Genomic DNA, 6,068 nt, shown 5'->3' with positions numbered 1-6,068 from the left:
GTGAAGTTTATATGTATATATATATACAAAAGGGTAGAATAAGTTTGTGGAATCTATGTTTATCATATTAAGTAGTCAATTATGTCAAGACTCTAATATATTTATCTAATATTATTTATTTAATTAATTAATAATTTAATTATATGCGATGATGTGGAAATCCTACGTGGACGCTCCGAAATCTCTCCAAAAAACTCCCCTTTATATATATATATTAGATTTTCAAAAACAGAAATCTAGGAAGACAGTTTCTTGAAAATGACAGTTTCAAATAAATAAGTTTTATTTTATTAAAAATATTAAATAAACTTTAAAATTTGAGATTTTTATACACATGACTCTAAAATCTTTCTAAAGTCCATTTTAAAAATAAAAACGTGATTTTGTTTTCCAACAATTAATTTATAATTTAATTTGACTTCAAGGTCTCAAAAAGGAGCAGCTTTAAAGAAAAATTATTTATAAATTATTTACTTTTTATTTTGAATCCATTTTTTAACACGTTAAATAAAAATCTTATATCTTTCCAAAAAAGTATTAAACGCTCAAATCCGAGGTCGGGAGGTCATGGTACCAAATTTAAAGTTCAACGAGATGTAATTTTCTCAACAGTTTTTTTTAAAGGAAAATTGGTTTTCTCTTATAAAATTCGATTTTCCCAAAATAAAATTCTATTTTTCTTAAATAACAGATTATGTATTTTTAAATACTCCAAACCCTTTACCACTTCGTTATACTTACCTAAAATCAATTTAGGTTGAGTTAAGTAAAGCGGAAAATTCTAAATAAATCAAAATATAGGTTTTGTTTACTTAGATCCCTACTTTCCAAACATCCAAAGCGAAGAAATATGAAGACTAATCAAGGCAACATGGTTCAAGGCGAAGGGATCAAGACTTGAAGCTTCTCATTAGATAGGAATTATGATTATTGTAACATTTATTGTACTTATGGCAATTGTAAACTAAAGTTCCACCATCAAATTAATAAAACAACAAAAGAATTATCTTATGCACACTTCCTAATAATAAATTATTCGAGTGTTTTTTTTTTTTTTATTAAATTGGTTAAATCACTTTGCATGCTTGATCCATATATCATTTCACATTTGCATGAGATAAACCTAGTGACTTATGGTTTATGACCTTGAATTGAATAAACGGGTCAAATTGGAAATTTAGTCATATAGGATTGTGAAGTGATTCACCCACTTATAAAACCTATTATCATCAAATTTTGTTACCTATAATGAATCACTCTCAGTCTAGTATGACATGATTTCTATTATGAAACTATTATTCAATTTTAGGCCATATCAGGTGTCCCAACTTATATGGTCAATTTCATAAACCCCAAACACATTACCTCAAAATCCACTCAGATAGCACATTACTATCCATCCTCAAAAGAGTGAAGTTCAACCCAAAATAAACAAGTCACAAAGTACAAAACAACTTTCTTTTCAGAAACAAGTCAATCCAAAAGTCGTCAATCGGGACGCATTTTATCGTTAAGATGTCTTTCACAGAAGACTTTTATGGTGTCACTAATCGGGGTGATTTCCACAACCTTAATGGAGCGATTTGATTCCCAAAAGCAAGTCAGTTAAAGACCTATTGCCAACCTTGTTCTGAGTTATTTAAAACTCTATTTCCCTTCACCCATTGGAATTGACCACATAGGAAGGGACACCTGTCAGAACTACGTAGGGTTTTGATCCGGGAGTGGATTCAAATCCCACAATGAACGGTACGTAGGGCAACTTTAATGCTCAAACCCACCATACATCACCAGATTTATCTCATCGTATATTATATCATATTGCATCCGAGTGTGTTTGACTACTTGCAAATTATGTGACATTATGCATTAAATCAATAACATTGTGAATGATCATAACCAATTATTGTAGAAAAATAGGGACAACATATTAGTAGGAGCCTGTTTTAGAACAGAGGGAGAGACGAGTTCCAGACGTTCGATCTTCCTAACTTATACCCCGGACCTTAATCTTTGATTTCAAAAGACCAGATTTCATAAGAAAAAAGCCTTTTATTTTATGGAGCCATCATTGTTTTTTCGGAAATTTATTTTTTATTAAATAATTATTATCTCTTGAAAATGATGATTTCAAAAATCCGGTCCCTATCGGATAAAATAGGGTGGCGACTCCGAATTTTTAAACATTACAGGCCTAACCGTAGGCTTATGTGGGATTCTGACCGTAATCTAGGACAGTCGAGAATCGGGTCCCACAGCTACTATCTGTTTTGTTCAACATTGAGCATCATAATGTTGTTTTTCTGTTGGTATTGCTGATCTGCATATTGGTGTTGATTTTCAAACTGCTGCCTGTGATTAGGTTTTCACTTCAGAGTAATTTTTTGACAAAAAGTGTTAAAGTATGTGCAATAGTAAACTAAATACACCTCTAAAAGTAAAATATATGTGTTGATGCCTATTAGCTCAAATGGAAGAGCAATGTGCAATTGCATATGGATGTAGGTTCAAATCCTACACGGGCTTATAAATTATGAATATTGTAATGGAATTGAGGTTCTGATCAACTTGCCAAAGTTGAGTTGCGGTGTTGCTCTTGTGTGAGGTTGGTGATTTGCATGCGTAAAAGAAAAAAAATGGATAATAAACTCCAAAGTAAATTAAAAAACTTACAAGTAAATGAGAAAGTATTAAAAGTAAATATGGAATCTCAATAGTTAATCTGAATGTGGATGAATTCTATAATTGAAAACCACGTTGTATGAAGGAATTGTGAGTTTGTAGAACCTTATTGTTTAATTAAATTTAAAAAGAAAATTAGAAAAGTGAATAAGAGTTTTTCTTATTAAAGTAAAGCAAAAACTACAAAAGTAAAGAAAATTAACATGTAAGTAACTAGAATTGTTCGAAAGGTAAATGTAATTGTTCGAAAAGTAAACACGGAGTATTGGTGTATAGGGAGGTCAAAGTAAAGGTTTTCAAATTAAAAGTAAACAAAACAATACAAAAAATAAAGATAACCTATATGGATTCGAGCCTACATCTTTTGCGCTTTTGCAAAATGCTCTTCAAATTGAGCTAGTAGGCTATTATCTAAAGATAAATTCAGGGTAATTATAAAGCATTAACATTTTTTTTTTGTGCATACATATTTAAGTTGAAAGTAAAGGAGGATACTTTAAGTGACGAGCAGCGAGTTAAGTCAACACTGGTGAAGGAGGAACAGTTCGATTTTGCTGCTAAATGAAGGTCTCTTTTGGCATTAATGGAGAAAATCAAATTAGGTGATGTTGGTTCCACACCTGTTAAATCTGAGAATGTCACTGCCAATATTGAAGCAAACAGATTGGGGATTGGTCATGTTGGAGTTAGTTAACTTGTTGTTTCTTGAAGGAAATAATGCTCCTGGTCCAAGTTTGCATTTAATGCATTTAATGCTAAGTCTAATAAATGCGGTTCAGTATTAATTAACAAGTTAATAATTCAGTGAGATCAAGTGATCTAAATGTCTAGCTAGAGGCCGCTTCAGTTCAAGTGGAATTAATAATATTAATCTACAACTTACTTTTGACTGAACCCGTAGGGTCACACAAATAGTGCGTGAACGGATCAAGTATTTAGGTGAATATAATATTAAGTAAATACTCTATTTATGGTCATTCGAAAATGATGGATCTTGGTTCCAGTGGGATCTAAAATCATCAAAAGGCAAAAAAAGAATATTTGCTAGAATTGAAGATATTACCGGAAACGAAAATATGGTTCATGACGGAAATATAGATATTATCCAAATTGAAGATATTGCCAGAAACGGAAAAATGGTTAGTATCGGAAAATATTAACGGAAATAAAAACATTGTCGAAATTGGAAAATATTGTCGGAATCGAACATATTATAGGAAACGTGAATATTGTTCGAAACGGAAATAAATTCCGGAATCGGAAAACGAATAGGAAGCACGACGAGAGACTGCTTGACGAGCAAGCCTGCAAGACATAAGGCCCAGCGCAAGCGCCGGGCCCAACGCCTAACAGTCCTGCGCGCGCGGAGCAGCAACGATGGGCCAGCAAGCGCATCTGCAATGGGGCAACAACCACAGCGTGGCATGCAGGCAAGGCCGCAGCGTGGGCCTCAAGCCACACATGTTGTAGCGAAGCCCAACCGGCCTTGCCTAGCTTGCTTGCGCGGTAAGTAGCTTGGGCCTCAAACTTTCGTTTTCCTAAATCCTACGTAATTAGAATTATAGGATAAATCTAATACTTAATTAGTGTTTGATTATTCCTAGAATACTAAGTAGTTATGTTTAACTAGAATCCTAATGGGTTTAGTTAATCTATTCCTAGTAGGAATAAACTTCTCTATTTCCACCCTATAAATATGTGGTTCATGATCACAAAATTTACGAGCTTTGATAATACATAAACTCAACCGAGTTTAATATTTGTCTATCACATATTGTGAGTTCCCGAGTGCATAAAACCTTAGAGAATATCCTAGTTGGTTTAACCTAAGGCGGATCCCAACGTGTTGTGGACTATTTACGGAGGGGCAACATTTGGAGCTCTATACTTGTTCTTGTTCGGTTCGGGAGCAACTAGGGAAGGCACGCATCACATTGTATGTATACCAAATTATGCTAATTGACTATGTGGTAATTAATTTGGATTCTTGGCTTTATGGTTTTTCCGCTTTGTTATAACGCATGCAGAGAAAGATTAAATAACGTAATCAAAGAACGCAGATTTAACGTGGTTCACTAACAATGTGTTAGCTACGTCCATAGGCAGAGGGGAGGAAAATTTTATTGATCTTGAGGAGTACACATAACTGTATACGACTAGGTTATGACCTAGGGAGTCTATATAGTACTCTCTAGACAAATGCAAAAAAGCCCAGAAAATAGACCCAAAATAGATAACCCTATTCCAGAATAACATATACCGTAAAGTCTCGTGCTGGGGCGTCGTAGTAAGGGGCTTGACCGATTCAAGGCATATTCTAACAAATCTCCACCTTGACTTGAATCCTCTCACAAATAACAGATGTACCAGATGCACCATAATAATGCCAGATGTACCAGAAGACTCCTCTGCCTCAGATTTTACCCTCAAAAGGGCAATCAATAACTCCTAACATTTAGCAAGTCCAAACAGTGTTGAAACTTGCTATGTGGAACTGTCTTGGTGAACATATCGGCTGGGTTATCAGCTGTAATACCCCGAATTTTTAAAAACTTGATTAATTATGCTTAATTATTTTTATTTAGCTAAAATCGTTTTAAATCCTAATTTCAAACTTTATTTTAATTTAACGAAGCTTCATTTCGTTTGGAATTTTAATATTGTTACCCGATTTATTTTTCAGATTATATAATTTAATTTTATATTTACGATCTTAACGACGTTTTTAAATCATAATTATTTTCGAATTCCTAATAATTTCGAAACGTTCTTATTTTCATTGAAAACTAAATTTATTTTTCGTTAACAATATTTTTATAAAGAATTATTTCAAAACTTAGTTTTTAATTAAACATTTTTATTTTTATCAATTCCTAAAATAGAAACCAATTTTCAGAATTCTTGCCTAACTATGTGAAATGTCCAAATTACCCTTGGGAGTAAGAGTTTTACTTCCCTTCTTTTCTCCTGCTTTTCACGTGAACCAGAGGAAGAAATCAACTTCTTCTTTCCTTCTTCTTTTCCCTCAAATCTGATCCATGTTCATTGGCAAGTTCAAATTGAATTCTTCATTTTCTTCCGTTACAAATCCAACCATCAGAAACCAAATTTCTCAACAAAAACCGAAATCAAAAATCAAACCAATTTCACTTCCCCGTTCCGGTGATTTCGAACCACCACAACAAAACACCACTGTCACCACCGTCTGCCACCACCCCTATCGGTTGCCTAACACCACCCCAACCACCGTCGCCCCCTAACACCACCATACACGCCACCGTCTTCCCTCGCTTCCCTCTCGTCACACTCCCCTGCCCCCTCCCCTGTCTATCCCCTTCCCGCCTCGCTGCATCACCAACACCACACACCACCACTCCTAACTGCCA

Source organism: Spinacia oleracea, chromosome 5, assembly GCF_020520425.1.
Source record: "Spinacia oleracea cultivar Varoflay chromosome 5, BTI_SOV_V1, whole genome shotgun sequence".
Lineage (NCBI taxonomy): Eukaryota > Viridiplantae > Streptophyta > Magnoliopsida > Caryophyllales > Amaranthaceae > Spinacia > Spinacia oleracea.
Note: the sequence above shows the minus strand (reverse complement) of the source record.